The 27,093-nt window shown below is 37.3% G+C and overlaps 1 protein-coding gene across 3 annotated transcripts in view; it reads left to right on the top strand.

Annotated features, from left to right (window-relative positions):
• Positions 1-683: 683 nt before the first annotated feature.
• nlgn3a (neuroligin 3a) overlaps positions 684-27,093 on the top strand; it is a 277,721-nt gene continuing 251,311 nt past the window's right edge. For 2 of the 3 annotated variants that reach the window (XM_038299167.1, XM_038299166.1), the window contains exon 1: positions 685-1,007. The gene's annotated coding sequence lies outside the window, so the exon portion shown is untranslated. Of the gene's footprint in view, positions 1,008-27,093 lie in introns of all 3 variants that reach the window. The other variant, XM_038299165.1, reaches the window with a different exon arrangement.

Genomic DNA, 27,093 nt, shown 5'->3' with positions numbered 1-27,093 from the left:
GTAATTTCTAAAGGCAGCTGGTTGCATTTGATGCTATTTAAGAGTATTAGTTATCTGTGTGGCATACAACTGCACACCACACCTTTCAGATCTTTATTTTTAAGAATAGTTGAAAAACCATCTCATTTTGTCATCACCCGTCACATATAAAGGCTGTAAATTATATACTGACCATTGTGGTTCTAATGATATTACATGAGAGAAAGTTTATAGGCTTGTGCCAGAAATATGAATATTTATCAGTATCTTAGAAGCAGTTTATACAGGAAAGCAAGATGAAGAATAAAATTTACTGTTTTACTTATTAGGTACCCGAGTCATCCGCTCAGAATAAAACCCTCCCTGTGCATTCATTAATTTACTCTGGCCCAATAAAAAGAAGCCTCTGTCTTGATTAGATCTGTCATCTTTGTAGAATTTAATCTAAATTTTAAACTTTGCTTCAGCACAGGATTGGTTCTTCTGCAGAAGACACTAAAAAGTGACCCTTTGACTTAATAAAACAAGGTTATATTTGACGAGTTGTCAAAGCAGACAGAGCAGATGGGCAGGGGATAGCTGGGTGGCATAAACCGTCCGCTCCTTTTCATGTATGATGAGTGTGCCCTTGGTTACCTAGTAACTCTCTTTATCCGTCTCCAGTTGGCGCTCCCGCACACGTCCGCACGGGAAAGCGCAGCGCGGTCCCGCGATGCGCGCGTAGAGAAGAGTCAAGGCGAAAGCGTCAAAACGCACCAGGACTTGGAGGGGAGCTTCCCGCTGGAGTAAAAATAATATGAACATTGCCTTAATGGCATGGGAATCCGTGAATTTTAGAGAAGGATAATGAGGGCCGTGTTCGCTCCGCAAGAAGGTTATTCCCTAAAAACATAAGCTTTACAGAATTCCAAGGATATTTGGAGTACACACTCTACAACTGCAAGTGAAGACTCCGAGACGGACAATCAGTCCCGGCTTCTTTTTAATTCTAAGAAAGACATGGGGAAATGTTCACCTTGGAAAAGCAGGTGAGTCATTTCCTATATACTTTGTGGTGTCTGCGTGCAGAGCTGAGCCAGTCAGTATGATGCGGGGAGAGATTGGTACTCGCATTTTAATATATTACTTTTTTTTTCTCTCCTTCTGTAAGAGTTTGGTCACAAAGCAACATAAAATCTGCCTCGCAGCCAAAGCACGGACAGTCTATAAACGCTGGCTTATCAGACTTTTCCATGTTAGAAACAGGATTTATTTTGTTCTTTTTACTGATGCCCTAAATGCAGCTTTTACCCAGATGTTCGTATGTTACTTGTCTCACGGCGCGCTCACAGCGTCGATGCGGTAAATTCAATGCTCTGTGGTGGAAATGTGGAAGGCACTTGTTACTTGGGCATAAACGCAAAGACATCTTCTGCGGGAGATGAAGCGATGACGCGCTGGCTCCCTGTCATTGCTCTGCCTAAGAAATCTAACCTAGGACCCACTTGAGTAGTTAAAGACAAATTATTAAATTTGCAAATAAAATTTCGGGGATTCGATTTCAGTTTGCAGAAGTATTCTGTTGCCTATCTGCAAAACAAGTAAGGTGAGATCCAGCCTGACCCTAATATATATATATATATATATATATATATATATATATATATATATATATATATATATATATATATATATATATATATATATATATATATATATATATATATATATATATTTGCAGAGAGCTTTGCATATTTAATTTGTATCTGCATAGTATGTATTTTGCAGAACTCATCTCTAAACTAATTGATAATTTCAGCTTGTTCAATCCCTGACCTTTAAATGCTGCTCTTAAATGCTGCACAACTTGCTCTGCAGAGGAGCTCGTTAATCAATATATATATATATATATATATATATATATATATATATATATATATATATGTATATATATATATATATGTATATATATATATATGTATATATGTATATATGTATATATATATATATATATATATATGTATATATATATATATGTATATATGTATATATATATATGTATATATGTATATATGTATATATATATATATGTATATATATATATATGTATATATGTATATATATATATATATATATATATATATATATATATATATATATATATATATATATATATATATATATATATATATATATATGTATGTGGGTGTGTGTGTGTGTGTGTGAGAGAGAGAGTGTGGTATTCCTGGAGACATGACACAGCTCAGAAATAAGTGCTTTGATTGTAGTTGTTGGCCAGAAAGGAATATTTAACTGAGTGAGAGTTGAATTCCAAAGAGGGAAGAAGAGGAACTAAAAAATGTCATACAAGAGTTGTCATGGTGATAAGTTGAATGAGCAAAGTGTCCCTGTTGCCTGAGCATTTAGGAGATAATCCAGCCTTTTATTGCACGGCACTCTCTTGATGAAAGACTCTTTTAATTGGTGGTGATAACACACACACACATATGGAATTCCTGGTTTCTCTTGCATATATTTAAAAGCCACTACTGGATATTGCATGAGGACTCCTTTTTTGTTTACAAGCAAATTGTGTTCATTTATATTGTATGCTGCTCCACCATATCATGTGAAGGATTATGCATGTTGCTGCTAGAGCTGCTTATTAATTCTCTCCCTCTCTCTCTCTTTTTTTTTGGCCCCTCTGTATTTGCATTCCATCGCCGATGTTTCAAGTCCCCCTGCTGTTTTAATATCCACTTTTCACTCTTTTTGTGATTTTTTTTTCACTTCATATTGTTCTTGGATGTACTTGTGCTGTGGAACAATCACGGCTGCTTCATTTACAACTAAAAACTGAGCTTTCAGTCCGAGCTGTGGGAGAGTAATTACAGGGAGCGCAGCTCACTGAATGTGTTCATTTGCTGTAGCCAGATTATGCCGGAAAGGCCGCAGCTATCAAGATGTGGTCAGTGCATGATCACCAACACGTACTAACACACACCAGGAGACACAGACATTCATCCCAAAATGAGGCCTAAGGTCTGTTGTTTAGCCATGTGTCTTAGAGCTACTCCAGGAAAGCCACGAGACGCTTAGCCTGATGCAAAGGTCAGCTTCCTTCTGACTTAAAGAAAATACACCTGGGTACAGCTTGGCCTGACTTAACATGGATAAACCAGTCATTGGTTTTTGGCTCTACAGCCCTCTTTTACTCTACCTTCACTCGCTCTTTCAACACGCACACATTGATGCTCTCAAATACAGACACAAGCAGAGGTGTGCAAGCTTCTGTCATCTTATCTATATGTTGATGCTCACGGATGCACATATGAGAGACCGCAGACAATATTTTTGTTTTCTTATATTCTTTATTGCACTGGATTGGTTGCATTGAAAAAGCTGGAACAAGAGCTTAATAATTTCTCAAACAGGTGCGCCTGACCTTCAAAGAGTTTTTAATCACAGCCCATTCCAGTAGCTGCAGAGGTTGTAAGGCAATGTTTACATAATTATATTTTTTTTTACAAAAGAAAGGGAACAGTTAGAAACCTAATGGAGTGATTAAGATGTATTGGGGTTTTAAAAAGTTTCCTCATATAATTAATTACAGTATGAAGTTTTTTTGAATGAGTGCCAGAAAAAAGTGCCTAGGTACCAAACATTATGTCTGTTCACAAGGAGTTTGCATGTGGTCCACTTTTTTGTGATCGCAGTGGTTTCAAGTGCAGACAGACACATTACAGAATGCTGTAATACTCTAATTCAAAGTGGTGGCGCCAAACACACATCTGCTGGGAGCTGAATAATATTAAACAGTAATGACACTTGTTCTAATGGAAAAGTGTGGGTAGATAGGCTCTTTTCCTCCACATTGATGATATAAAACTCAAGGTAATATCACCAACTGTGAAGAAATAGGGAAAACTGTATCTCTAAGGAGTATTGTGTGGTTCAGCAGACTCCAAAATAAATATAAATGAGGATGCACGATTGCAAGCAGGCTCTAAGCTGAGGGATGTAAAGGTCTTTATGCAGTAGGCCTCCTTTCCCAACACACCATGTCACTGCATATGTCTGGTCACCTAGCTGAAGTAAAGAAAGTGTAATTTTCTCAAAACCTATCCGCCTTATTAAGATTTCACTGTATAAGAAAGTTGCAGCTAAATACACACTTTTAGTCACACTTGTGTTATTGCCATTTGATAAAGATTTTACCCTTCTACATGTCACAGCATACGTAATAAACGACATAATGTGCAATCATGTTCAATACCCTGTGAAAAAAAACTGTTTATATTTAATACCCTATATTATAACAATAACCATTGGTTAACCATTGCCCGATCGCCCGGGGCAAGTAGTTTTTATTGTCTGGAGAGTACAAATAGCAAAAAAAATTATTTATCACCCAAAATTACTTTAAAATCACCGACATTCGATGAAAACGACCTAGAAGCTTTGCCGGCACCATTTTTGTTGTTTTGTACACATTCTCGCGTGATTTGAAAAAGTCACATGATTTAAAAAAGCCAGGTGATTTTCCGCCAGATGCCGTGATTTTTGTCCACCTAGCGGTAATTTTGATGTAGTTACCAAAACGACAAACAAGCTAGAAAGCTCTATCATATGGCAGTCTTCTGTACAGTGAAGCAGGTCATGCATTAAAAAATGTTCATAAAATTTTTTTCTCTTAGACATTGGAGAGGTGCATTTAAATGTTATAGAGCTAAACATGTTAAATTGGTGACCTGTTATGTTATTATTATTGTCTTGTTTCTGCATTTATTTTGTCAGGGAAAACTAATCCTGAGTCAGTTAAAAGTCAGGGAATTCTGCAATGATGTGGAAAGACTGTATAAAATAACTATGTATAATGATTCTCTAGAAAAGTCACATTATATTAATAGTATTATCTTGTATAAACATACCATGACTCTAATATAAAAGTTATTCATTTGTGACATTAACTTCTGTCTTGTGATTTATCTTAAGTTTTTAACCTGTCAAGTTTTTTTTTTTTTTTTTTTAACATTACAATTAATATTTTTCCAAGCACACAACAGTTTAAAGCAAAGTTTAGTTTGAAAAGAATGTGCAGGAAGGATTGAAAAGCATGTTAACACGGTAATGTAGGCTTGAGTTCATTATCTGACGCATCCAGATACACACCAGGAACCTGTAAACTTAAAAAATACCGAATTACAAAAAACATTTAAAAAACAAACAGGTTTCATCGATATATATACAAAAATGAATATTAGGAACTATATTTATCAAACATTATACTGGGCAAGTAAAAATTGTCTCTGGGCAAATGAAATGTCAAAGTCACTTGCCCGAAGGGCCTCGTCAACCCCTGATATATATATATATAGATATATATATATATCTATATATATATATATCTATATATATATATATAGATATATATATATATATCTATATATATATATAGAGAGAGAGAGAGAGAGAGAGAGAGAGAGCAATAGGCGCCAAGATCTACCACACAAGACAAGTGCAGGATGAAAGATGCTGACAGGGAGACCTTACATAAAGCGCCATAACCAAGTGGCTGGAATAGTGTACAGGAACATCTGTGCAGAGTATGGCCTGGAAACCCCAAGGTCAAAGTGGGAAACACCCCAAAAATGGCAGAGAATGACCAAGCCAAGATCCTGTGGGACTTCCAGATACAGACGGACCAAATGGTAATGGCAAACCAACCGGACATTGTGGTGGTGGACAAAAAGCAGAGGAAAAGCCGTTGTGGTTGACATAGCAATACCAAGTGACTACAACATCAGGAAAAAGGAACATGAGAAACTAGATATATACCAGGGGTTCATTGAAGAGCTGGAGAAAACCTGGAAGATCAACGCATCAGTGGTACCCATGGTCATTGGGGTATTTGGTGCAGTGACCCCAAACTTTAGGAGTGGTTACAGCAGATCCCTGGAAATACATCAGAAATCTCAGTCCAGAAACCCACTGCTGTTCATTTTGGTTCATTTGGAGTTCATTTGGTTGCTCTGTGGATGCATTTTATAATGTGTATGTATCCCCATGCACTTTTTGCACCTTCTTTTGACTATTAAGCCAATGTGAATTTCTCCAAAAAACAGTCTATCTTATTATATCTTATAATAACCCATTCATTACTGTAAAAAAAAATAATTTGGCCGTTTTAATCATGCAGATATAGTATGTACTTCAATCAGGCACATACTGTACGAGTTTTTTAAATTTTTGGGCTGATTCTCCAGTCATGCGAAAATGTTTTGGATCAGGCCAGGTTTAGTCTCGACGTGTGGTTTTTGGACGTCCAGTGTGAGCAGCTCAATCGCATCTGAGCATTGGGCCACACAGTGTAACAACAGACATTGTGAACTGTGAACTTTTAGGCAAGGCAAAGGCAAGTCAATGCAAATGTATTTGTATAGCACAATTCAGAACAAAGACAATGCAAAGTGCTTTACATGATTAAGATACCGGAAAATAAATCAGAATAAAAAAAAAAACAGCAGTTTTGTTTTACAGATTAAGCTGTAGCTGAGTTCAAAGATAAAAAATATCAAAGTGTTTGCACACCCTTAAAGGTTGATTTTGAGCAAATGTGAATTTAACTTCACCAATTAAAACTGAGTTGATGTGATTGATGTCTCCTAGATTTCTTTAATATTGATTCACAAAAAATAAAGAGGGGAGCTCTAACACACAATAACAAAAAGCTAATAAAACTTGATGTACATTATTGCTGCAGAGACCCTGAACATCCTCAACTTTATCTAAAGGAAATCATGATGACATGGTTACTGAATTCCTGATTATTGTGAAAATCACAATTGTTTGGTTCAATACGGGAAGTTCAAGCATTTAATTGGATTACTCCTGACTCTGGAAACATCCATTTTTTCCCAGCTCCCTTTTTTTGCTATCCTCTTTTCAGCTTTAGCTGGATTTATCCTCCTCGTTCACCAGGGGCTTTCTTTTCCATCCTTTCAGTTTTTACTGGGCTGATGATACCCAAACCTGGTAGAAAACTAATTGGGTTTTTATAAAGGGACACTTTTGTCTGGACCTCTGGTGTCAACAATGGTAAAAGTGGTAGAAACCAGTTGCAGAGCTGGTCTTTTATTGTTGGAGGGCAGATAGGGTAAATGCTATCCCAGGGGTGTCCACAGACCCTGAGAATAATTAGTTTTTTAAACAATCATTTGCAGTTGTAATTCCTGAATTTCAAATTAGTTATATTTTAGTAAAGAGAGAAGATTTGTGCTTTTAATTCTTTTAATTTTTCTTTTTATAAACAATGTAACAAAGATGAAGCATATTCTTACCACAATGTCCTTGTGTTATGCTTTTGTATTTTAAAATCTTCGAAAATAAGTCCTTTAAGTCCAAATCTTAGTCTTGTTATCAATATTTTTTTCATTTCCACTAATTCTTTCATTGATAATTTCTCCTGCTGCCTTTGTGATCCTTTTAACCATCTGACCTTTTCTGCTATTCTTTCTTCTGCCTTTAATTGATAATCCTTTATTATCCTTTATTTATCCCTTTGGTTTGAGTTTGAGTTGTTCAACTATTTTCAGAAACAAGAAGTCGATAGCTGTCAAATGATGTATCACACATGTAATTTGGTCTCACATTTCCTTGGTTATTTGCTTTTCCATTTAGGGAATGCAGAACAGCGAGGATTATTTAAAACGAGGTGGGTGTTAAGAGGTTAAGTAAAGTTTGATTAAAATATTTTACCCAGTTTAAGTGTCTGTGGATCCGGTCAGTGAGGCTTTCACTTCTGACTGCTAATTCATCTTTGCAGTGGTCCCTAATGGTTTCCTCTATAGGTGGTGGGTCCAGTGGGGGATGGTCTAACATCACTCTCTCAGTCTAACCAGTCCCACAAGGAGGAACCAGGCCTGACTTCAAGGTGTGGTCTTAAAACAGCTTACACTGTTTGAGATTATTGTTAGACAGTGGAAGGAATACTTTGAGGATCTATTCTGCCTTATGTGGCAGAAAAAGAGAGGATGTACTTGGAGCTGGATTCGTTCATCACCCAGGCTGAAGTCACTAATGTTGTCAAAAGACTTGCGGCCCACTGCATACCAGGGTGCTGGAGGGGAGAGTACGGCTGATTGTCGAACCTCAGCTTCAGGAGGTTTAGTACGGCTTTTGTCCTGGCTTTGGAACATTAGATCAGTTTTACACCCTCTGGAGGGTGCTTCAGGGTTCATTGGAGTTTGCCCAAATGGTCCACACATGTTTTGTGGCCCTTAAGAAGGCATTTTACCTTGTCCATTCCATTGCCTTGTGATGGATGTTCCATGAGTCAGGGGCCCTTTACTAGGAGGCATTCAGTAGACGTACGTACAAGCTAAGCAAGGTTTGGTCCAGCATCAGTTTGTACCTGTCCCTGGTGCATGTTGGACACCAGCAGGGCTACCCTGTGTGTTTTGGTCCACACTCTGGTCCTGGATACAGTGAAAGACTAAGTGTATGAGTACTTTATCCAGTTACATTTGAAATATATATGTTACCGAGTAAAAATGAATACTAGGTGAAAGAAAAGACAAACACCAGAGGCAGTAGGAGTGATCAATCAGCTGGTTTAGTAATTAGATCCCAACAAGGAGCTAAATCTATTGGCCTCTTGTGGTGCTAGCAACAATTCAATTGTGCCTAAACTGGTCCTTAAATTATTTTACAAACTAAACTTTGTATAAAAAGATTGAACTGTCTGCATTTAAAAACTCAACATTAAATCTTTTCAGCAAATAGGGGGAAGTAAAACAACATTTTAGAGCTAAGAGAAAAACTATGAATATTCTCTTGGGTAATTGTATAAAACATGCTGTTTTTTTCATAATGTTACAGCTCATAGCCTAATGGTAAAAATAGCATCATTAGCTGTACCCGAATGGACATTTATTACTACATGTAGTAGTCAATAGGTGGACAGTATCCGTTTCAGTTTAATGTTTAGGATATTGACCATGCAAACATGCTTAGTAGTATTTTAACAACAAATGTCAATATATGATATCAGTTTTATCTGGTACTGCTTACACTAAAAAGAGAGGATCAGGCTCTTGGTTTGGGGACTGGTATTTAAAATGATTAAATATTAGGGATAACTGATAGATTGCAAAAAGGAAATGGGAAGAAGATCTACCACATTCTGAGGAGGAGGGAAACCACAGAGCCACTTAATAGATGTAGGGAAGAATACAGGTAAGTGGGTTTGGTGTACCAAAGAAGGATGATAATATGGGGTTAAATAATCAGCTTTAGACAACTCTAATAACTGCAGCTAATAGAAGAACAAGAAAATCACTAAAAGCACAGATATCTCTCAAAGATTTAGAATGTCAGAAAAGTACCCTGAAATAACAGTTGCTGGGAATTATCGCTTAGTAAATTGGTCCATATAAGTAAACAATGTTGACATCTTTTAATTTTGTGCTGCTTTATTTTCTATAAAGGTGCTTCTTTAATTAAAAGCTGTTAAAGACAAATAACCCTGTTTTTAATGAAGCATGAGCATTTTCTTTTGCTTGCAAAAAAGTGACACATTTTACACAGGGGATCTTGTTTGCATTTAAGTACAGTTTTAATAAAGTTACTGTATTTTTACTTGTATATGTTTTGCATTATTTCCTAGTCCGCATAGTATCAACTACTGTATAGGACTGATCTTGTTCTGTGAAATTTCAAGTCAAGTATCAAGTATCAAGTCAGCTTTATTGTCACTTCTTTCATATGCAAAAGACATACAAGGGAAATGAAATTACGTTTTCTCTCTATACCATGCCAGGACAAGACATATACAAGACTGACATTTTACAGACTGACATAAAGTGCGGTGGACTGGTAACAATAAGTCGTCAATAATAAATACAGTACAAAGAATATATGACATTTAACATTAACATTCAATATTTAACATTGAACATGTAAAAGAAGATAAGATTTCAATCGCTAATGTGAAACCTGGGGGACCAGTCAGCCCTTGCCCTCATTCTAGCTCAGCCCCTGGTAGCCACCCATCTGTGGGTATTATGTACTTTATGTTCCTTTTGCCTATAGGACTGTGCCTAGTCTTTTCTAAAATGTCTCGGAGCTTACAAAGAGAGTTATCTGTAACTATAACTTGTTTTTTACAATCTGTTTTGGTAATTCAGCAGCCTGTACGTATATCGGTGTTGACTCCCATCAGATTTGGAGAGACCAATCATAGAGCAGGAGGTGGGGCTTTACGATATGTTACTCTCAGCACCAGAATTACCCATAATGTAGCTGCACTTTTCTGCTAGACTAACAAAAAGTTGACAATTGTAATGGAGCAATCTTGCAAATCAATTAAGAACGCAATAGAGAGCAAACCTCATATGCTCACATATTTTAGGCAAAATTAGCAGAAACCATTTGCTTGAGAGTTTCTTCAACAGCTACACATATTTCACAGACTACAAAATAACCAAAAACAGAGCGCTTGCTGGGAATTCTTTGCATCCATTCATCCATCCATCCGTTTTCTTCCACTTATCGGGTCATGGAGGAAGCAGTCTAAGCAAAGATGCCCAGACTTCCCGATCCATGCACACTTCCTCCAGCTGACCTGGGCGGACCTCAAAGCAACACCAGGCAAGCTCAGAGACATAGTTCCTCCAGCCTGTCCTGGGCCTTCCACGAGGCCTCCTCCCAATGGGACATGCCTGGAACACCTCCCGAGGGAGGCGACCTGGAGGCATCCGAAACAGATGCCCAAGCCACCTCAGCTGGCTCTTTTGACGTGGAGGAGCAACAACTCTACTCCGCGCTCCTCCCGGTTAACTGAGCTCCACACCCGATCTCGCAGGGTGGCTGGGCGCACCCTTCAAGATCGAATTCGAGTTATTTTATTGGTTCAAACCTGATGTTAGTCCCGCCTTTGAAGTCAAGCTCTATCAGCACTTTATCAGACTGATACGCCTATTATCAGTCTGGCTGGCCAGGTTAAAGCTGAAGTCTGTAAGTTTTTAAAAATCACCTTTTTGTCATATTGGCTAAAACTGTCCCTATGCCCAGACAGCAGTACATGTGATATGTAACCTGTGAAAAAAACTGCTTCAATTGGTCCCGCCTACTGCCTGTATTTCAATCTGGAGAGAATAATTCGGGACGAGTCAAAACAACCAATCAGGAGCGTCTGATGGAGTGTCAATCACAGCTCACACACGCTGAATCCCGCCCCCCCCCTTCTAATCGCATGCGGTAGCCGCGCAGATGCTGTGAGAGGGGTGGAGCTTGGAGGTGGGGCATGAGTGAAGCAGAGAGGGTGGGGGAGTGGCGTGAAACCTGTTTTTCTTCAAATTTTCAGTCGAAGTCTGCTCTCTTCTCAATGTTACAGACTGCAGCTTTAAGATGGCAAAGAATTTCAATTCAATTCAATTCAATTTATTTATATAGCGCCAAATTCACAACACAAGTCATCTCAAGGCACTTTACAGTTCAACCAGATCATACAGTGAAATGGATTCAGAGTTTTCTATCTAAGGAAAACCAGTTGATTGAATTGACTCAAATACAATCCCTCACACTAAGCATGCTTGTAGCGACGGTGGAGAGGAAAAACTCCCTTTTAACAAGAAGAAACCTCCAGCAGAACCAGGCTCAGTGTGAGCGGCCATCTGCCGAGGCCGACTGGGGTTCAAGGTGACAGAAGCAGAGATACAAAAAGCAGCTGTAAAAGGCGGCCCCGTCCAGGAAACACACAGCCAGGCAGACGAGCTCCGAGCCAGCTCCCATGTCAGAGGATGAAGACAAGTAACCCCAAAGAAAAAAAAACAAAAACTTTACTTTGTCTAGTGAACCTATTTTTAGGTTTATTTAGCAACATGTTTTAGAACAAAAAAATGTCATAACTAATGATTTTCTGACAATAGGGAAATTTGTTTATTAATGATAACATGGCACTTAAAAAAGCTTGTAACAACCTTCACTTATAAGATGTTTCACATGGTCTTAGGATGTACAACAAATTCACAGACTTATGACAGATACACCACCATCTTAAACATAAAAAAATAATAATCTTTTTCTACACTGAATACCTACCAGGTGTGTCTGTTGTTAAAAAGCTTAATCAAAATCAACCAACACAGTTCCAGTTTAAGACCCAGTGGAATTTAGCAAACTGGCTGCAGTTCTCTTAAAGGGAGGGTTGGAAGTGTTTTTTTTTTTCCTTTCTTTACCATTTTGCTCATTGTGAGCAAATTATTTATGGGTCATTGTCAACCCTAGTGGCCATTTGGCTAAAAATATAAGCTTAGAATAGTGTTCTTTTTTTATACCCAAAATAAATAAATAACACAAAATTATGGAATACCTATTAAAGAACCTGTTGTCGGGGAACCAGTTTTTGTGTTACTTGTTTTATTTAGTGAACAATTGTTTAATACTGTCTAATATATCCCTTTTAAATTTAAGTACTTAAATAAAGATCTGCTTTTGTCACATGTTATTGTAAGATTAATCCTATGTCACACATCTTTACTAGAGCCATTAACTTTTGTTGATCTTAGCCATACATTAAAAAAAAATTTGTAGTCATCTTGTTTTATTTTAATTAAAAGGCAAAGCTATAAATGAAAATCAAACTTTCATTTAATGCACACTTAAGCTGAGCACCTAATGTGTCCCTATCAGACGTGGCCGTACTGTGACTAATGCAGGAGGATCAACTTGTCTCTTCATATTTGCTTGTGAGGATGCACCGCTGTCATCATCAAATCACACCTATTGTGACAAAATTTCCTTAGAAACACAGTGTGACTCCTCTCTGGTGTCATTATTAATAATGTATCAGACATAATTGTTTAAGCTGTTGAAAAGATGGAGGGATCTTTGGATGACTAACAAAGTGATTTTGGCCTCAGGCACAAAGAAATGCCTCAAGCCTGCTGCATATAACATATTTAACAGCGATATTACATTGTTCATGGCCCAAAAACATCTCCCCTGACTAACAGGTTTCCCTGCCAAAGACCAATGTCTGCTTAGTAAACAAGATTCTTTTGGACATTGCCTTTCTAACTACAAAGCAGATGTCACACAGTATGTCTCCGCTCAGTGTCTGCCAGAAGTTATTCACTTATTAATTATTTATTAATTAGGCTATTTACACCCCGTAACACACAGTCGAAGCACACTGGGTTCAAATCAGAGATTTAGTCGGATACGCATCCGCAGTATGGGCTGTCTTTGATAACTCTTCTTTAGAAAATTGAGTTTAAAATGAATTGTAGAAAGGGGAAACATCAAGAGTATTGGGAGGAGGTTCAGAAAAGTACAGTCTCTGAGGCAAATCTGTACTTTAGGCTTACATATGCTTAGTTTGTGATAAAGCTGAGCTTCTTCATTCGTGTCATCCACAGAACAAAGACCATTTCCTCTGGTGAAAGAATCAATCCACCGAGGCAGTGTATGCATGTTTGTTTATGTTCCTCCAGCTTAATGTAAATAAATGGCTGCACTTTGGTGTTATTGTGACTGTGTTGCTATGAGTGACTTAAGGTAATTTGACCAGGACCAGACAGAAAATGCTGCTGGCTTGCTTTGGATTTCTGCAAAATGTCTTTCAGCATCAGTGATGCAATTGTGTAGAACTGAATTATATAAAAAGAAAAGTCCCCATACTGTTGGGTGACTGGACTTTTTTGTCTTACTGATGCCTGCTGTTTTGGTTTGACCATAATATTGCTGAGGTGTAGCGAAAAAGCTTAAATTAGTACTGTGGTACCTTTGGGAACCCATGATGTCCTGTTTATCTCTTCTATTTGGGAGGGTAAAAGTTCCTGACAAAGTACAATGTGACTAAAATAAAAGAGTTATCTTATAAATAGTCTGAGATTAGAAACAACTTATCTATAAGGAAGGACACATTGGAGGAGCTACCATACCCAATCTGGTTTTTGACTGTGTGGACATTAATGTCAGCAATACACGATTGACAAAAAAACACATATATTCCTTTTTACCTCTGCTGTAATCCCTTATTTTTCTGCTTCAGCCTCCAGAAATAAGCTGATCACAGACAACCAGCATACTTTCTCACATAAAAAGTTGTTTTGTGTAATTTTGCAGCTAAGGTTACAAGAGATTGCAAAACAAAATGCATGAAAATATATTTTTATGGCCATTCTGTCAATGCAAGAGAACCAGTTGGTGTCAAAAACAAATTAAAATCAAACATACATTTGGTAAACAAAAAGCCCTTGCAGCACTATGGCTAACAGAGTGGTGTGGCCGAGCAATGCGTGCGGAGCTTCACTATAATATTGCACTGTTTGTATAAAGACTCCAAAACGGCACCTTTTAAGAGACATGCCTAAGACATGGACTTCTAACTGAATAATATCAGTCACGCAGTGGATCATGGTAAAGTGAAGCTAGAGTACAAGAGATCTAAACATTCATTATTCAATGGTAATGAGGTGGAAGGAGCAAGAAGTTGACCTGGACCTCCGGTGTGGCTTATAAATAAAAAAAAGTTTGATAATAGGCCATTGACCATGTGCCTTATAATCCACTGTATACGTGTACACTAAAAGAGGCTGGCAGTGCACTTACTTAATCTGTATCCATCAAATGTTATATCAGGAAACATCTTGCCTTATTGACTTAAAAAGAGGAATGAGCAATAATTTGATTTTGTTCATCACAAAAGGCCTCACCACCAAATTTAAAGTTTAAGTATTGACTGAGACTTTGACATTAACATCCCGAAGACAGACGTGTGATAGAACTATGGGATACTCTTACAAATGTTGGTTTGACTGAACATGTTAACTCTTTCTGCACCACTAAATAAATAAATAAGCTTCCAGGCAATTCCAGTCTTTTTCATCAGTTTACAAAAGGAGATTGTTAACTGGCTCCAAAGGTGGCCCAGTAAAAACACGGGCAGGCAGAGATACTGCAAGCCAGTTCCCATTTCAAAGAATTCTAGAGATCACATACAGTTACACCTTCATTAGTAAGGTCATTGAAAAAGCTTTCATCAGTTAAACACCTGCCTGACAATGACCAGTCACTTTGATTCCTTCAAGTAAGGCGTTCTGCTCACCAGAAAACAGAAACTGGCCTTTTTAAGGCATTCAATGACATCTGCTTAAAGGCAGACTGTGGAAGAACCCTAGTGCTGGTATTATGAGACCTGGTTACAGCGTTCAACACTGTTGATCAATCTTTTTTAATAGAGTGTCTGGAAAATTGGGTCCCCCTGTCTGGTATAAAATTGCTCAAGTTTAAATCTTCGCTGAAGGACAGGGACTATTTCTGTTTCTGTTGGTAATTTTACGTCAGAGACCTCAAAGATCACAGGTAGTGTTGAAATTAAAGTCAGTCCTATTCACTATCTAAATGATCCTCCTAAGTCAGATTATAATAAACAACAAGAAAAGTTACCATAACTATTCAGAGGAAACACAGCTATAAATTACAACCTCAGTAGGTGACTATAAAAATATTCAAGGACTCCGTAAATACATGGAAGAAATCAGTGCATTGATGTGCCTAAAATCAGCTGAAGCAAAACAAATCAGTATTAAAAAAGTTTGGAAGAATGTTCAAAAGTTATCACACAGCTTCAGTTAATACAGCTTGAACCACCTTAAAATCTCATTGTAGTGATGGTCTCAGACCAGAACCTTCTTGACATGAAAACAGTAACAAAATTGGCCTTAAATCACCTTAAGTTGATCTCCAGGATTAACTTGACTGATGCCTCATCAGGACCATGAAAAACAAATTAATGTGTCTATCGATAGTAGAAGTGATTGATAAGACAGAGGAAAAAAACAAGGATTAGATTAAGTAAATGTAAATCATTAAAGCGGTCTTATGTTTATACCTTATAAGGATACAAATCCAACAATGTAAAAATCCCCACTGTTCAGAGTCAAAGCTGTAGTGCATCCTAATCTTTTTACTTAGAGGTGGGAAGGGACGATGGACAATTGATAGAAGTTACAGGTCTTTTTGAAGGCACCAGTCATTTTGGTGTAGATGGCTCTCCTTCTGAACAAGCTGAAGAGGATCCTGTTGCTTCTTGATTGGTGCCATCTTCCTCTCCTCTGGAAGGTTTGAACTTCTTATAAACTGGTCATTATTCTGTTGGCCTGCAGAGATCTGTGCAGATCCTACAGCTTCTTATGTGTAATAGTGGATCTAATGCACCTTATGCATTGAATGGTAAATTGCTTGCTCACCTCGAAAGAAAAATATCACTGGGTTTTTCATTTTGATGATGTTTTACAGTGTAAGGATTTCACTGTTCTGTAAAAGTAAATTTTTATACATACTAAGCTTGAAGAAGACTTCATACAGAGACACAACTGAGGGATTGGACAAATGTGCGGGCAGTAATCACATGCCAATTGCTATATTTTGACCAGTCAGCATAATGTCTTAGTCTTTGGCATAGTTCTTTATAAACTCCGGAACTGTTCACGGCTGAAAAAATGGGGATCCTGTGACTTCTGGCTCTATTTTTCTTGAGTGTTTTAAACCGTTCTCATCAAAATTTCTCATGATGTTAGGCAAGATTGCTTGGCAAAGTCAAAACAAAAATTGCTGTTACCATTGTGTTTTTTTCTGCAGGTGTGTTTGTAGAAATAAACATTTAACACTAAACATTAGAATAAGTTGTTTTTTTGGGACGTTTATTTACTGATATTTAACCTAAAGTTTAGATAAACACGAAATCCTCAAAAAATTAAATCACTATCAAATCAGTTCAATAATGAAAAGTCATTAATATATGTACAAGTTGTATTTGGGTTTTAATGTTTAATAATATTCTTTAAAAAGGTCTTGCAAAATGCCCTTATACAGCCAATCGAACTCCTCTATGGGTGAATGAAGAAATAATCCAACAGGAAAAAGAACAGGTTGCGGCCCTAATTATTTATCAGTCCTGACTTCCACAGTTAAACCGTGATAGAAACTCTTACAGACCTGCCATTCCACACGCACACAGCTGAGAAAGCACCTGTTGGCAGAGCAGTTTGATGCTCCATGTGACGATGTGTTTGCTCCAATCAGACAGGGTTTTTCTGATCTGTGCAAAAATATAGAAATCCAAAACATGTTACTTTTTCCCTTTTAGCCCTTTTCCTTTTTTAGCAGAGCAGCAGCAACAATGTTTTGAAGCTGCAGAGCCTTTCTCTTTCTAAGATCTTGGGGTCCAGTGTCTGAAATTGTTCTGACTGTGTTTGCAAATACTTTCTGAGCTTCCACTGAATGCTATAATTGGTAAGGTGCTATGTTGCGCCTTTGTCTTTTTACTTCCAGCTTGTGCGTCATAAGACTAAATGGTTTAATTCTGTGTTTTGACTTAGTTTCTGCGACTGTGTTTTTTTCTTTTGTACGGTGACCTTGAGTGTCAAGAAAGGCACGTTTGAAATAAAATTTATTATTTATTATTATTATAATTAAAACCCCTATCTCACAAAACAAAGTGAAGTTTAAAACAAATGCATTTATTGGCTCATTATATGTTTTCTTCTAAATTAATTTAGCAGAGAAATTACAAAATAAAAAAGCTCCATATTATTTTTTTATAAAACTAGTTTGAAAAAAAAGTCGCTTTTCATATTTTGATTGTAAATTATGAGTGAATGGATGATACAAAGATTTGATACAAAGAAAGAAAGAATGATACACCAATTTATTTTCAATAATGTCCATCATAATATTTACTTAAACAAGTTGTCAAACTCAGCCCATGAGAAAACTAAAGGTTTTCCTGTAGACTTCGATAGTCATGGTGCGTTTTCTTTTCATTGGGGTTGTCATTGAGAATGTTTTCAATGCTAAAGTTTCTATTGTATGCTGGTTTTCTTCAAGAAGTGTGACGATTCTCCTGTCCAGTCACTTAATTTCTGCTGCTACAGAATCCATCCATATAATATACATGAGCTCTGGAGCAGGTTTGGGCTATAGGCCTGTGATCCATGTTGACTTGATCTGTTGATCTTTATTTTTTTTTCTGTTTTCCCCTTGGCGCTTTCAGTTAAATTTTGACTTATCTCATTATATGTTTTCTAAGTCATTTAAATTTCCATTTAGAGTCATCAAAGTTGTTTTCTAGTTATATTTAAGCATTGTATTTTTTTGGTTTCTCTCTGTTGCCCCCTTGTGCCATTGTCCTTTCCCTTAGCTCCCTTCTAGATACTTTTATTTTTTTAATACAACTTTATTTGTTTCTGCAAAGAACAATACAGAGCAACCATATTGCACTATAGGTATTCATAACAACCATTTTTCACAGACATTTTCAACAAGTGTAAATTCACATTTTTACCAGTCAAGTAAATGTCCTCATTTTGTGCAAAACAAGAAACAGTAAGGAAGAAAGACAAGAAAAAAGAAATAAATTAAGATCGTACATCTATTAAACAAAAGTTAATGCTAGGGGGAAACAGCACTCTAAATAAGATTAAAAAGAGTTTTGATTGCTTTCTTATTTTCTTCCTTCTAGATACTTGCACCTGCTCAACATCAGTTAATTACACTATTCATTGTCCTATTTGCCATATATATTCCTCCTGTGCAGTTACTCTTTTTTAGATTCTCTTCTTTCCCTCCTGAAGCTCTGTGTTCCCCTTTGTTCTGGTTCCTGTGTTCCCTGCTTTGTTATTCCTGGATTTATGCTTCTGTTGCCACCACTCTAACTGTTAAATCTGCAAGAAACCACCTCAGCCTCCGGCCGCATTTGGGTCCTCTAAAAACCTGACCCCGTTGACACGGGTGAAGAATTCTCCTTTTTTCTCCCGTAGTTAAAAAGTCAGTCTTGCATATCTTTTCCACATGCTGTCTCAGTCTTCTAAAATGTGTGCATTTAAAAACAGAGTTTACCATTTTATAACCTACAAAATTATTAATTAAAGTATTAAGTGATGCCCTCATAAATTCTACTGACACAATTTGGAATAAGACAAAAAATCACCTTTTTTCCTCTTTTTGTTTGTGCTGTGCCGAATTGTTCCTACCTTTGGTCGTGGTGTTTTTGTACAACAGTGAGAAAAAAAGAGTACAATGTTTTATTTCTAGATATTTCACTTTACTACACTGTAATGTTTAAATCTGGGTTTATATTTTCACTCTTTCCAAAAAAATCTAGAAAACAAGATGTATGCAACAAAATTCAAAAAAGTTTACATCATATATTCAGTCATTTGGGGCTAAGATCGATTTAAATACAAGGAATTAGTGGTAACAGATGACATATCTGCTTATCAGGGGAGCTTATGATTTCAAAGTGTAATATTTTGACTGTAACTTAAAGTTGTAGAGGATGATCTTTTATTTCCGGGTGAATCATTTAAATAAGTGGTCCTCCTAATTGTCAATCATTGTGGTGATATGTTTATGTAAGGCGGTCATATATGCTCGTTCCCAGCTAGCTATCTTTTTCTGCACATGCGCACTTTCAGGTTTATATGTGTGGTGAGCTACGGTTTCAGACAGTCATTGAAGCTCACCTTTCTTAACCCAGTTCTTTGAAAATGGCCCATGGTCATGAGAAAAAAAGTGTCTACAAAGTGTATCAGAAGAAAAGAAGGCCTCAAAAGAGGCACAGAGTTCTCTTTGCAAAGAATTATGGGATTTGCTCTCACATCATTCAGCTTTCGACTAATAACAAAGATGGCGCAGGCACCGTGCGCTGGAGGAGGAGTTACTTGACAAAAGGGGAGCAAAAAGCAGGGATCATCTGTCCAAACGGTCAGTTAACTGAGTTTACTATAAATTCCACTATATAGTCCCCGCTCTATATAGTGATTAAGGGATCCAGGGGTTAGGGCGAATGTTTGGACACGCATGTGTTTAATGGACTATCCCTCTCGGCAGCGGGAACAGGGACGTCTTTTTAAAACATCACGAATATCCTACACAGTACCTTTAAATGTAGTGTTGAGAGATGGTGACAGGTGTAAGTGTATGAGTATCAATTTGAGATTTGGCATTAGAGTAAAACAGTGGGGAGGGCAGGAAATACAATATCAGTTTTCTTTTGAAAAGATTGTATTTAACCACACATAGAGAGGTTATCACTCAGGGAGCAGAGGAAGAGGAAAATTGTGTTGAATTGGAGAGAAAACATTTAAAACGTTTATCTGCTCTTTTTTTTTTATCAGCTGATCTGAAATATTGTCACAACCTGGTGAACAAGATCCCTTGACATTCATGACATAAATGAGAGTTTAAAACATTAACATTTGAAACCCACCAGCTCATTTATCCTTTAAACTATCTGTCCATAAAATATTAGAGGCAAATCTCCTACTGATCATCTTAAAAAGTCTCTCTTTTTTAATTAACCTCACTGAGGTGAAGCTTTGCGTGTTTGTTTTTAAAAATTGCTTGCTAATCCGGATGATTAAAAACGCCTTTTTTTTATTTACTTAATCCACCCTGAAAATATAGAAGCTGTTGACAGGGAGTCCACAGTTTTTAATTCCAGGGATGAGCGTTACTGCTCAGGTGAGGCTATTGTGGCAGTTTTCCTTCCTCCTGTCATATCCCCCTGGCCTCTTATCCCTCTAAGCGATCGCAAAGCCCCTCTCTCTCCTCATTTTCTTAACATGGAGTGATTATTGTGTTGGTCTGGCAGGACCTGGAGACAAGGGGCCGTCTAATTCATGGGGTAAATTAGTGCAGATAAGGCCTGAGTCAGTACCTTCAGCCTACCATAGATCCCCTGGGGCAGACTCTTAAGGAGCTTAGTAAAAGCCTGTCGTATGAAGACATGACATGGAGCTGGCTAAATGGGCTACGTTGGAGTGTTTTCCATCAGCCTAATATTTATGTGGGTCACTGTCGTTCAAGCTTTAATCCCATTCCATTTATTCAGTCTTTATTTTCAAGTCAGAGTTTCAGGAAAATACAGCACTTTGGGTAAGAAAAGTGGAAGTGCATCTATTCATAAGATTTTAATGGAGGTGTGAAGCTAACAGACACAGTTAGGGCCCACTTATAATGCTATATTCTCAAAACTATGAATCTGTGCCACCAAATCAATAATGAGTCCTGGTTTATCCCTAGTGAAAGAACAAGGAAGAACTCCTCCAGCATTACCGGGTCACATTCACTGGGGAAACAATTAAAGGGTTGTTCACACTTGTGCAGCTTTCTTCCTTTTCATCTTCCTCCTTTTTTTTTATCTCATGCATTTGCTGTAATTTTTCTCTTGGGTCCAGTTGCATGTCTGTTCCGCTGTTGAGAAATTACAGATACCGGCTGCTAACTCTCTTCTAGCTAGAACGACAAAAGGCTGTGTCAGGTCCTGGTGATGGATGTGGGGCCATGCAAAGTGGAAGGCAAAGTGACGGATAGGACACCAGACTTGCGGGCGTGAGTTCGCTGCGTAATGCTGACAGATTACAGATTTAAATATTTTAGATCTCAGAGAGCACATGCTGCTGGGGATGAAGAGAGTGGAGATGACGGTAGTAATGCTACTGATTAATAGAGATCCTCCCCCACTCTCCAATGCACACATATGCAGAAACTTTGTATCCACAGCAACTAGTTGGTCATCACTTAACACTTACAACTGAGGTTTTCTCATGCATTTTTAAAGGAATAGTACACCCAAAACATGATTAGCCTTCATTTTCTACTCACCCCCATGCTGAACAACACTCTGGAGTACTTTTTTGATATCTCAAATTAGGGGTGTAAATCACATCCATCGTGGCGATTCGATTCAGTATCGATTTCCTGACCCAACGATTCGATTATTTTCGATACTCAAGAATACACTACGATTCGATTCGATTCGATTAATCGGTAAATTTTTTTTTATTATTATTATTATTTTTTTACACCTTACAGGCTAAACAAAGTTTCAAGTTTGAAATAAATCAATGAAAGCTGTAATATCATTATGCATTTTCTTTAGAAACCACAGCAAATAACAGAAGTAGAAAAGTTGCATCAAAAAATACTGCAAAAATACTGCAGAATATCAGTGTAATGAGTTCAATGCAATACCTCGGCTCCAAAGAAACTGTCCAACATATTTTTAGAATGTAATAAATATACTCAGGAAAGAGAGATGTTGCGTAGAGAGTTAGACAGGAATAAAAATAAACTAGATATAAGGGAATTGTTTCAAAGGTCATCTGGGGATATAGTTTTTGGTAGTATTTTTAATTTTCTAAGAAGAACGGGTATTTTAGGGAGAATATAATAGTTTGTCTGGTCCATACTCCATTCTGGAAGGTGGCGGTAATGCACCTATAAGTTGTTTGCCAACCGCCATTAAAAAAAAGAAGAAGAAGAAGGCTCCAGAGTGTTGACGTCACCGCCCCCTTGAGAGACGCTCCGCTGCACCTCTCCCAGATTGTAGCTGACCGCAAACAGTGCAGCAGACAGGAGGCCGGCTTGTTTTGTTTTTATGACCGAAATTGCGGAAAACAACTCGTGAAGTTTGACCCGCTAGAAGAGCGAGGTGCGCGAGAACGCTGGGACCCTTTTTCCAGCTGAATCTCCGCTCTTTTTGCCCCATTGTCCCTCCGTCGTCGGACTAAACTCGTCCCCACTTCCTCATCGCCTCGGCCATATCTAGACCCACAGCGTGTAGCCCAGACCACGCTTCAATACTGAGCATAATTTAAAAATGTCTGTGTAAAGCTTGCTGCAACAAACTGCTGTAAGAGTATAACCAGGCACCGCGCGTTCACGGCGCTACGGAAACCGCGGCAGACCAACCCAGACGAAAGTGCGCATTCAGCTCAGCAAAGAACTCATGCTCTTCCTCAACACTGAAGTCCTCAGACATTTTTCTTTCGTTGTTTCTTTCTTTGCACAGGTAAACAGCACATTTCTTCTTCTACGCTTGCATTATTGGCAGAGCAGACTCTGAATGCGCACTTTCATCTGGTTTGGTCTGCCGGCTTCCGTAGCGTCATGAACGCGCAGGTGCGCGCTTTCAGGAAATCCTATACACTACTGTTTATGCTCTAAAAACATTCTAAATTACTTCGTTTCGAGTAAATTCTGGATGCTACCCACTCAGGACACTTGGAATACATTGGACGAGCAGTATGGAGGAATATTGACATGTTTTTTGTGGACTTTTATGGACCTTTCTGTCTCGAGCACCATAGACCTCCATTATTTGAATGTCAGCAGACAGCAAGAAGCCTCCCAGATCTCCAGATGCATTTGAGATATCAAAAAAGTACTCCAGGGTGTTGTTCAGCATGGGGGTGAGTAGAAAATGAAGGCTAATCATGTTTTTGGTGTACTATTCCTTTAACTCTCTGCTGCTGCTTGTTGCACTACCTAAAAAGGTACAAACCAGATACTTTAGTGTTTTTTTTAACCTGTTAACCCAAATCTGTATTAGTATTTTTCCCAAGGTAATATGTACACAATCCTAAAAAAAATACAAAAATAAAAAATCATGATGCCCTTAGATGCTTTGATGCCTTTCTAAATGATACAGTCTGATCTTGAACCCTTTTGGCTGGTGATTATCAAAGTGTGTTAGATTCTATTTCAAAACTGGACTGCCTATGTAGCTATTTCTGGCACCATGTCAGACAATGAATCACACAACTGGGATTTCTTTGTTGCTAAAATGATGCAGCTAGATCTAAGATATGGGAAAATAAAATCCTGGGATCTTACCAAACATTTACTGGCATGCATACTTGGACAAACAGATATGCCAGGCTCCCCTGGATTTAATGGCCATCTTAAAAATGATTACTTTCCATGAGCAGTGCATCTCTCACACTACAGTAGATGTTTTCCTCACATAACCGCAGCTGGCACACAAGTGTTTTACTGTAGTAAGGAACCAACATTACAGTATTTTACATTTTACCACAATTTCTGTATCAATTAAGAATCTTTGAAATAAAAAAAAGGTTTTTACCTCCAAAGACCCAAGCTGTCATGATTTATATCTCTAAGTTAAGTGTTTTTTTGTTGACATCTGCAATCAACAACAATTATTTAAGATTTCAAGAGAATTCACCATTGAAATTTGCAGGAGCTATAGTTAAACTGACAATGCCCACATGCATGGCAGTTGGATGTTGTAAGACATCAGGTAAAAGTGAAAAAAAAACATTAGTTATTCCACCTTTTCGATTCATGATCCTCCAAGGACGGGTTCGTAGTTAGATTTTCCATTTTGAAGAGGGAGGACTTTCCATCAAACATCTAACCAGAGAAAAAACATGTAATATGTAGAAGAAGAATGTTTTCTAGAGCAGGCATCCCCAACCTCGGTCCTCGAGGCCAGTTGTTCTGCAGGTTTAAGAGTTTTCATTGCTCTAGCACAGCTGTTTTTAATTGAAAGCTGATTAACAGGCTTTTGGTCTACTGCAATCATTATAATCAGCTGTGCTAAAGCAGGGAAACCTCTAAAACCTACACAACAGCGGGCCTCGAGGACCCGAGGTTGGGGATGCCTATTCTAGAGGACTTGGATAAAAGCGCGTTGTGACAAACTCTAGATACAGCACTGGGACTTGCTCAACAGCCAATACCGCACCGGGACGTCACAAACCAGAAGGTGGCAGTAGTGTTCTTTGACCAACATGGATGTCTCCGATAAAGCACCTTAAAATAAAATTAGTCCTCATTAAAACACCTTTATTGAACAGTATGTAATAATTTTATATTTAAAATACTTTCAGAATTTTGAATTATATGTCAAGGCAGAGGCAGAGGTGAAAACTTTTAGTTTTAATGAAAATGGTTAACAAAGGCAGTCCAAAAATCCAACTAAAAATGTAACAGACCAGAACCATGGAGACTTCATGGGAAAACACGTACAAGGAGCCAGGGAGAGACGAGGGGAGACGACTACAGCGAAGACAGGACCAGCAACAACAGAGGAACCAACAAAGAGTGAGAGCAGAGGGAGAGCAGAAATAGCTGACAGAGACAAAGGGAGGGCTAACGAGCTGACAAGGAGCAGGTGTGAGAGGAGACAACGAGGGAGCCAAGGAGAAAGGAACACACACACACACACAAGAGGGCAACAGAGGACAACATGAGAACTAACAAATCTAGAAATTACAACAAAATAGGAATTAAACCAATAAAAACTAGAAAACAAGGAGCAAAGTAAAGCATAACATAACCAAAACCATGACATTCTGAACATGACCGAACTTTTCCTTTAAGGTCTAGGCCTGCACCTGACGCCCCAGTTTTCCTTATTATTTTGAGTTTTTCTTTTTAGTTTACCCTTTTAACCGTAACCCTAGTTTATTATTTATGTGTATTCTTCTTTTCACCCTTAGCCATAAACACCATCCAATTAAAGGAGCATAGTGAAAATTTGCACATTTGTTGTAAATTCTGCCTGGTTACAACATGAAATGACACCAATGCTGTGCACCTGCGTGGGAGAAGAGGAAACGCATCGTGGTCTGCAGCTCGATTTGACAGCTCAAAGCCTAATGTCATCAGGGTTATAAATAAAGCTGAAAGAAGTACTTGGATAAATTGTGATTAATTGATTATTAAATTATTGTCAACTAATTTAGTAACCAAATAATCGTCAACTGTAGTTGATATGCCTCTAGCTAAAAGGGCAATCCACTTAGAGCATTAATTATATCAAAATTGTAAAAAAAATATAAACATTTTGTATTTAAGATTAAAAATTAAAATGTCTGTCAATATGCTCTATCCAGAACTCCATAAGTGGAAAAGTTTGAGTTTCACCTGGTTTAATATGGTAAAAGGTCTTCTTTAAGGAACCTTTTACTATCCAATTATTGTTCAATTATTAACAAAAAATCGACAGATTAATCGATTAGCAAAATAATCAAGTTATAGTTATTAAAGTTATTTTGAACGCAGTATATATATATATATATAATATATATATATTTTTCTTTTTAAAGAGGGCCTTTTACAGGGTAGATTTGCCCCAATATTTACTCTGAATTAGCCTTTTTTTTAAACCCTTGGCAAAAGTTTGAGCTAACATAAAGCGGTCAGTAGTTTCTTTTTTAGCATTAATGCATAATTCTTTATATGAATTTAAATTTCATAAAGAAGTAAGATGTTTATTTTACAGCTCACATGTTTTTCTAACTCAGTTGTATTTCTTTTAAATCAGTTTTTATTATTCGCAAGGAGCGTAACTCGTATAGCTTTTCATTCTATTGTGTTACATGTGTTTATCCTGGGAATTTTCTAAAAATTCGCTGAAATTATTTAAATCTCAGATTTACCACATTTAAAAATGTATAAGAAAAGCTTGGTAAAAATGCAAAGGAAAGGTCTAATATAAAAAGGCAATGTGCATATTACAAATATATCAAAAGATAAATCAATAAAACAGACATGATGCTGGTGAAGATTCTCCGTCATCCAGGTCTTAGTCATTTCAAAAAACTAAAAAAAAAACAATAAAAAAAAAAAAAAAAAAAAAAAGCTAATTCTGACATTTTGTATTAAAAAAGCTTCCTGTATGAGAAACGAAACGTCTTCGAAACTGGAAACCAAGCCCAGTGGATTTTTTTTTTTTTTACTTTTTAATTTCTTTTTTGGAAAACAGACATGAACAGTGATAAATTAAACTATGTCTGCTAGATTTGATTTTATTTTTTTTTATCAAATTCGTACTTGTAAAGTGTTGCAAGTATTGTATTTTTGACATTAGGGTGAGCAGTTCAGTGAAATCTTATTTCCTGCTTTCTCTTGTGTGTTTTAAAAAATAACAATGACAAAAAAAATCCTTCATTATCACTTGAAAGAAGACATTGTTTAATCTGCATTGATGTATTTAGATCACAGTCCTGACTGTATTTGCTATCATAGAATGCAAAAGAGAAACATGTAATGGCACCATCGATGCAGCAGGTTTGTTATAGCAACAAGAGGAGAACATATTGGCAAATGACAGTGGGGCTACATGTAGTTTGTGCACCTTGCATTGTTTGAGTGCTTGTTATCACACCTTCTGTTTGATATAAGAAATTACATCTTTTAGAGTCAAACCATCCAATCCCAAGTGAAATCATAAGTCTTTATTAAGTTATTAAGTCAAGATTAAAGTCATTCAATTTTATGACTAAAGCCTTTCTTGATTCTGCTCCTCTGCTA

This window comes from Cyprinodon tularosa, unplaced genomic scaffold (genome assembly GCF_016077235.1).
Source record: "Cyprinodon tularosa strain WSP-4 unplaced genomic scaffold, ASM1607723v1 ctg42, whole genome shotgun sequence".
Lineage (NCBI taxonomy): Eukaryota > Metazoa > Chordata > Actinopteri > Cyprinodontiformes > Cyprinodontidae > Cyprinodon > Cyprinodon tularosa.
Note: the sequence above shows the minus strand (reverse complement) of the source record. Positions and strands in the feature narration are given on the sequence as shown.